Genomic DNA, 8082 nt, shown 5'->3' with positions numbered 1-8082 from the left:
GAGACACTTCCCTCAGACTAAATAAAGAAAGAACAAGGAACCAGACTGTGTGAATTGAGACACTTCCCCTTAGACTAAAAAAAGAAGAAAAAAAAGGAACCAGACTGTGTGAATTGAGACACTTCCCTTAGACTAAATAAAGAAAGAACAAGGAACCAGACTGTGTGAATTGAGACACTTCCCCTTAGACTAAAAAAAGAAGAAAAAAAAGGAACCAGACTGTGTGAATTGAGACACTTCCCTTAGACTAAATAAAGAAAGAACAAGGAACCGGACTGTGTGAATTTAGACACTTCCCTTAGACTAAATAAAGAAAGAACAAGGAACCAGACTGTGTGAATTGAGACACTTCCCTTAGACTAAAAAAAGAAGAAAAAAAAGGAACCAGACTGTGTGAATTGAGACACTTCCCTCAGACTAAATAAAGACAGAACAAGGAACCGGACTGTGTGAATTGAGACACTTCCCCTTAGACTAAATAAAGAACAAGGAACCAGACTGTGTGAATTGAGACACTTCCCTCAGACTAAGGAAAGAAAGAACAAGGAACCAGACTGTGTGAATTGAGACACTTTCCCTTAAACTAAATAAAGGGAGAACAAGGAACCGGACTGTGTGAATTGAGACACTTCCCTTAGACTAAAAAAAGAAAAAAACAAGGAACCGGACTGTATGAATTGAGACACTTCCCTCAGACTAAAGAAAGGAAGAACAAGGAACCGGACTGTGTGAATTGAGACACTTCCCTTAGACTAAATAAAGAACAAGGAACCGGACTGTGTGAATTGAGACACTTCCCTTAGACTAAATAAAAAACAAGGAACCAGACTGTGTGAATTGAGACACTTCCCTTAGACTAAATAAAGGAAGAACAAGGAACCGGACTGTGTGAATTGAGACACTTCCCCTTAGACTAAATAAAGAAAGAACAAGGAACCGGACTGTGTGAATTGAGACACTTCCCTTAGACTAAAAAAAGAAAGAAGAAGGAACCAGACTGTGTGAATTGAGACACTTCCCTTAGACTAAATAAATAAAGAACAAGGAACCAGACTGTGTGAATTGAGACACTTCCCTTAGACGAAATAAAGGGAGAACAAGGAACCGGACTGTGTGAATTGAGACACTTCCCTTAGACTAAATAAAGAAAGAACAAGGAACCAGACTGTGTGAATTGAGACACTTCCCTTAGACTAAAAAAAGAAAGAACAATGAACCAGACTGTGTGAATTGAGACACTTCCATTAGACTAAAAAAAGAAAAAAAACAAGGAACCGGACTGTGTGAATTGAGACACTTCCCTTAGACTAAATAAAGAAAGAACAAGGAACCAGACTGTGTGAATTGAGACACTTCCCTTAGACTAAAAAAAGAAAAAAACAAGGAACCGGACTGTGTGAATTGAGACACTTCCCTTAGACTAAAAAAAGAAGAAAAAAAAACAAGGAACCGGACTGTGTGAATTGAGACACTTCCCTCAGACTAAATAAATAAAGAACAAGGAACCAGACTGTGTGAATTGAGACACTTCCCTCAGACTAAGGAAAGAAAGAACAAGGAACCAGACTGTGTGAATTGAGACACTTCCCTTAGACTAAATAAAGAAAGAACAAGGAACCGGACTGTGTGAATTGAGACACTTCCCTTAGACTAAATAAAGAACAAGGAACCAGACTGTGAATTGAGACACTTCCCTTAGACTAAATAAAAAACAAGGAACCAGACTGTGTGAATTGAGACACTTCCCTTAGACTAAATAAAGAAAGAACAAGGAACCAGACTGTGTGAATTGAGACACTTCCATTAGACTAAAAAAAGAAAAAAAACAAGGAACCGGACTCTGTGAATTGAGACACTTCCCTTAGACTAAATAAAGAACAAGGAACCAGACTGTGTGAATTGAGACACTTCCCCTCAGACTAAAGAAAGAAAGAACAAGGATCCAGACTGTGTGAATTGAGACACTTCCCTTAGACTAAATAAAGAAAGAACAAGGAACCGGACTGTGTGTATTGAGACACTTCCCTTAGACTAAATAATGGAAGAACAAGGAACCGGACTGTGTGAATTGAGACACTTCCCCTTAGACTAAATAAAGAAAGAACAAGGAACCGGACTGTGTGAATTGGGACACTTCCCTTAGACTAAATAAAGAAAGAACAAGGAACCAGACTGTGTGAATTGAGACACTTCCCTTAGACTAAATAAAGAAAAAAAAACAAGGAACCGGACTGTGTGAATTGAGACACTTCCCTTAGACTAAATAAAGAAAGAACAAGGAACCGGACTGTGTGAATTGAGACACTTCCCTTAGACTAAATAAAGAAAGAACAAGGAACCGGACTGTGTGAATTGAGACACTTCCCTTAGACTAAAAAAAGAAAAAAAACCCAAGGAACCAGACTGTGTGAATTGAGACACTTCCCCTTAGACTAAATAAAGAAAGAACAAGGAACCGGACTGTGTGAATTGAGACACTTCCCTCAGACTAAATAAAGAAAGAACAAGGAACCGGACTGTGTGAATTGAGACACTTCCCTTAGACTAAATAAAAAACAAGGAACCAGACTGTGTGAATTGAGACACTTCCCTCAGACTAAATAAAAAAAGAACAAGGAACCAGACTGTGTGAATTGAGACACTTCCCTTAGACTAAATAAAGGGAGAACAAGGAACCGGACTGTGTGAATTGAGACACTTCCCTTAGACTAAATAAAGAAAGAACAAGGAACCGGACTGTGTGAATTGGGACACTTCCCTTAGACTAAAAAAAGAAAGAACAAAGAACCGGACTCTGTGAATTGAGTCTGAAATTATTAGGCCGTGTGTGGCTTGAACCATTGTGGTGCTGCAAATGTGCCTGGACAGAATTGAACCTTTAAATGTATGTTACTGCTCCTATGAAATTTAAATGTGCTATCATATTACCTCTTGGTATTTTTGTTTATTTATTTATTTATCATTTTGATGTTCCTTTGAAATGCATGAATGACGTGTGTACTGTGAATTCATAAAGGAAAAGAATACATTCGTAGAATTCATGTGTCAGAAATCCTTGCAGTCCAAGCCTTTGTTATGAAACTTTTTTGAGGTTATTTTCTGTTCCCTTATTGTGGGATTCGAACCATCATTTTTTTTTTTTTTTTTTAGCGCTTAAATCAGTTCAGCGGAATGGTTATTGAGTGTGTGTGTGTTTGCAGAATGGTACGTGAGTTTGTGGTACACGCATAAAGTGTGGACTGTGTATGAAATTGTGTACAGATTAAAATGATCTGGTTAACTCACTCCATACGAACGGCGAAAGAGACGACGTTAACAGCGTTTCAACCCAATTACCAAAGGCAGATTGCCTTTACACAGTCTCCTCATTCCCCCTCCCCCCCACCCCACAGTGTGCACATGACATTATTGAAAGGATGTTGTTGTTTTTATAAGATATCTGTACTTTTAGAAAATGTATTTTCAAAACATGTAAAGTGTTTGCTTCTGTAGAACCGTTGTTGAACAAATGTCAGCTATTTATAAATGTCACTTGAGAAAGAGTCAAAGACTCGAAACGTTTTATCGTCATCGTTTGGTACCTTTGATTTTTACACCACCTGCTATCATTTTTATTTATTAAAAAGCCCCCAAAATGGACAGTCTGTTGTCAGCTTTGATCTATATGTATCTCCGTCTGCCTGTCTCTGTCAGTCTCCAACCCCCACCCCCACCCGATTCGGATCAAGCCCGTTCGATTCTTCCGGCGAAGGGCAGGAGTGCTCATTGTGTGTTTGAAGTCTCCAATGGACGTTTTTTGTTTTTTGACTCACATGTGTTTGAAACGAAGTGAGTCTACCTAATAACCCGGTGTTCGGTTGTCTGCTTGTCCGTGTGTGTGTGTGTGTGTGTGTGTGTGTGTGTGTGTGTGTGTGTGTGTGACAGAGAGTGGGCGAGTGAAACTTTAAGAATTAGTTTTCTCTGGAAATATTTTGTCTTTAAATGCCACATTTGGAATAACTGTGAAAAAAACAAACAAAACAACAAGAACAACAACAAAAACCACTCATACCAATAATGGGTTGTAAGTCCTTCGGATTAAGCTGCATTTCCGAGATCATGAACGGTTTATTTTGTTGAGGTTTTGGTTCCAGAAAGAAATATATTGGGCTGTTCCCATTTAGTTGCCTGAACGTTTGTTTTGGTTTGAAGATGACATGACTTCGTTTTCGTTGTTCGCAATTAAAAGAAAAGAAATACAAATACAAATTCAGGACAGAACGCATACAATGACACTAACTACGCCGTCGACGTGTATACTGCTACTGAATATTTGAAAGTAGATACTGAATTAACTAAAACAAGAGAGGCAAGGCCTTCAAGACTCACTTGTGATACACTAAAAAAAAAAAAAAAAAAAAAAAAAAATCCAAGCTTTTTATGTATTGAGTATAATTTCAAAATGTAATGTTTAAGATGAGAAAGATCAGTTTAAAGCAAATTAACTCCCCTAGCATTACAGAGTAATTTCCCTTCTTTACTATATGCACCAAAACGTTTGCAAAATAAATAAAACTTCCATGCTTAGCAAAAGAAGTTCCTGTTTGAACAAAGGCTTAGGCTTATTCCTCTTGATTCCGTGGGGAACATAGGGCCGCAACAACACTCCTCCAACGCACCCGGCTCTGGCTGGTCCTCTTCAGTTCGGCCCACGTCATTCCGGCCGCCCTTGTCTCTGCCTCAATGCTTCTCCGCCAGGTCTGCTTCGGACGGCCAACTTTCCTTTTCCCCTGAGGGTTCCAATCAAGAGCCTGTTTTGTGATGTTTGTTGCAGGCTTGCGTAGTGTATGGCCTATCCATCCCCATTTCCGTTTCTTGATTTCCGTCTCCAGTTGGGCCTGTTTTGTTATGTTCCAAAGTTCTTCATTGGAGACAACCTCTGGCCATCTGATGTTCAGGATGTTTCTTAGACATCTGTTGGTGAATGTCTGAAGCTTGTGGGTGCTGGTCTTTGTCACTCTCCACGTCTCTGAGCCATAGAGTAGAACCGACTTCACGTTGGTGTTAAAAATCCGGATCTTGTTGCGGATTGAGAGGGCTGTCGATCTCCAGATTGGTCGAAGGGTGTTGAAGGCGTGTCTTGCTTTGTTGATACGGCTCTTGATGTCTTCGTCCGTCCCCCCGTCTTTGCTGACAACACTGCCTAAGTAGACAAACTTGTCAACCTCCTTGATGTTCTCTTGGTGTAGTTGCACTGGATCTTGCTTCTTGTTGTTGACCCTCATGACCTCTGTTTTCCCAATGTTGATTTGGAGTCCAGTCTTCTCAGCTTCTTCTGCCACACGACATAGTTTCTCCTGCGCATCTTGCTGCCTGTGGGAGAGAAGACTTATGTCATCTGCGAAGTCTAGGTCCTCCAGCTGTTTAGTAAAAGTCCACTGGATGCCTGTCCTCCGATCTGCTGTAGACTGCCTCATGACCCAGTCAACCACCATCAGGAAAATGGTCAGTGAGAGCAAACAACCCTGACGGACGCCGGTTTGCACACTGAAAGGTTCCGTCAGTTTCCCATCGTGGATCACTTGACAGGTGGCGTCTTCGTACATCTGCTGGATGATGGTTACAAACTTTGGTGGAAATCCATAGTGGTACATCAGTCTCCAGATGACATCTCGGTCGACACTGTCAAAAGCTTTTTGAAAGTCGACGAAGACTGTGTATAGGGGGGTCTGCCACTCCAGGGACTGCTCGATGATGATGCGCATGGTTGCGATGTGATCCGTGCACGAGCGATCTTGTCGGAAGCCTGCTTGTTCGTCCCGAAGTGTCTTGTCCAAAGCGTTCTTCAGTCTCTCAAGGATGATTCTGCTCAGTACCTTGCCCGGAATAGACAACAGCATGATTCCCCGCCAGCTGTTGCAGGATGAAAGGTCCCCTTTCTTTGGCAGCTTTACAAGATGTCCTCTTTTCCAGTCTTTTGGCACTCGCTCCTGTTCCCAGATCTTGCAAAGGAGAGGGTGCAGCATCTCAGTTGAAGTCTGGATGTCGGCCTTCAGAGCTTCAGGTGGAATTCCATCTGGGCCAGCTGCCTTTCCTGACTTGAGGGACTTGATGGCCTTGACGATCTCGGTCTTGCTGGGAGGGTTGGTGTTGATGTCGAGGAGCTTGGTAGGTGGCGGGATGTCTGGTGGGGCGGGTGGTGCTGGTCGGTTGAGCGTTTCTTTGAAATGCTCCGCCCATCTTGCTCTCTGCTGTTCTTCGCCAAGGATGGTGTTTCCGTCTTTGTCCTTGACGGGCCGGCTTGGGTTGCTGTTTTTCCCGGAGAGTGTCCTGGTGATCTCATACAGGCGCTTCATGTTCCGCTGACCTGCTGCACTCTCAGCTTCTGCTGTCAGTTCCTCGATGTAGGTTCTTTTATCTTTTCTCGCACTTCGCTTTACTTGTCGGTTCATCTCCCAGTACTGTGCTTGTAGCTCATGTCTCTCGGCTTGATCTTGCGTGCAGTTGATCTGGTCTTTCAAGTGCTTCCTCTCAGTGATGAGTGTCCTGGTGTCTGTTGATAGCCACTCTTTGTGCTTCCTCGTTTTCTTGCCCAGGACTGTTTTGCAAGTTGTTGTCCAGGTCTCTCGAAGGCTATGCCAATGTTCTTCTATTGAGTCCTCTGGGAGTTGGGAAAGCACACTGAACGTGTTCCTCAATTCAATCTTGAACTCTTCTGCTTTGGGTTTCTCCTTCAAGCTGTGCACGTTGTACTTGTGCGATGGTCTTGCAGCCTGGTCGTTGTTGGCCTTCAGCTTGGTTTTGAGTGCTGCCACAACCAGGTGGTGATCCGATGCTGCGTCTGCGCCGCGCTTTACCCTGACGTCGTGCAGGCTTCGTCTCCACTTACGACCGATGGTGATGTGGTCGATCTGGTTCTCGGTCTTGCCGTCAGGGGAAACCCACGTGGTCTTATGGATGGTCTTGTGGGGAAACAAGGTGCCTCCAATGACCAGGTCATTGAAGGTGCAGAACTCCATGAAAAGTTCTCCATTCTCATTCTGCACTCCAGTGCCGTGTCTGCCCATGATGAGCTCTCGATTTGTGTTGTCGGCGCCTACCTTGGCATTCAGGTCTCCCATGAGGATCTTCATATCTCTTTTGGGTGTCTTGTCTATGACTGCTTGGACTTGTTGGTAAAAATCATCCTTCTCTTCGATGACTGCCACGTTGGTAGGGGCGTAGCACTGAATGATGGTAACTTTCCTGCCCTTTGAATTGAAGCGTGCCGTGAGGATCCTTGGTGACATAGGCTCCCAGGACAGCAGTGCTCGTGTTGCTTCGGGTGTCATCAGCAACGCTACTCCGTGGGTGTGGGGTTGGCCTTCTTCCTGTCCAGAGTGGATGATGGTGTCTCCACTCACTAGTTGCGTTCTTCCTGATCCTGTCCATCTTGTCTCACATAGGCCTAGAATCTTCAAGTTGTATCTTTGCATCTCACGACAGACTTGAGCTGTTTTGCCTGTCTCGTATAGGGTTCTGATGTTCCAGGTCCCTATCCTGGTTTTGGCCTTGGTCGTCAGAAGAGTTGTCGGCGCACTGGCTTCCCAAGGGCTTTCACCAGCTCGCGTCATGGGCTCTACCAGAGAGTACTCCTCCTGGACCAAGCAGTTCTCAGAGTTTGTTGTTGCAGTTTCTGTAACAGTCTTCTTTTTACAGAACCGGGTTGTTAGCCTAATTCAAACCCCCAACCTGGAGGACCAGTGGGTACTATTCGTCTGGTCTCTACCCTTTGACCTGTCTGACTTGGGTGGCCCTACCAGGAGACGAATCTCCCGCCAGCATAGCTCTCAGGGTTATTGAGACACGCAAGCCCCCCAACCACGGCAAGGTTGCACCCACTGGGAGGTGTTTGAACAAAAAATGATAATAATGACTGCTCTAGCTGTTGGGTCAGAATATCAGATCAAAGTGCCAAGTTTAGAGAATACAAAAAATATAAATATAACAGTAAATGCAGTTTGCATATAATTAGGCTTCTTAAAAAAAAAAAAAAAAAAAAAAAAAATTGTGCCCATCCCAGAGGTGCAATATTGTTTTAAACAAGATGACTGGAAAGAACTG

This window comes from Babylonia areolata, chromosome 10, assembly GCF_041734735.1.
Source record: "Babylonia areolata isolate BAREFJ2019XMU chromosome 10, ASM4173473v1, whole genome shotgun sequence".
In the NCBI taxonomy this organism is placed as follows: Eukaryota; Metazoa; Mollusca; class Gastropoda; order Neogastropoda; family Buccinidae; genus Babylonia; species Babylonia areolata.
The sequence above is the reverse complement of the archived record's forward strand: the minus strand, read 5'-3'. Positions refer to the sequence as shown.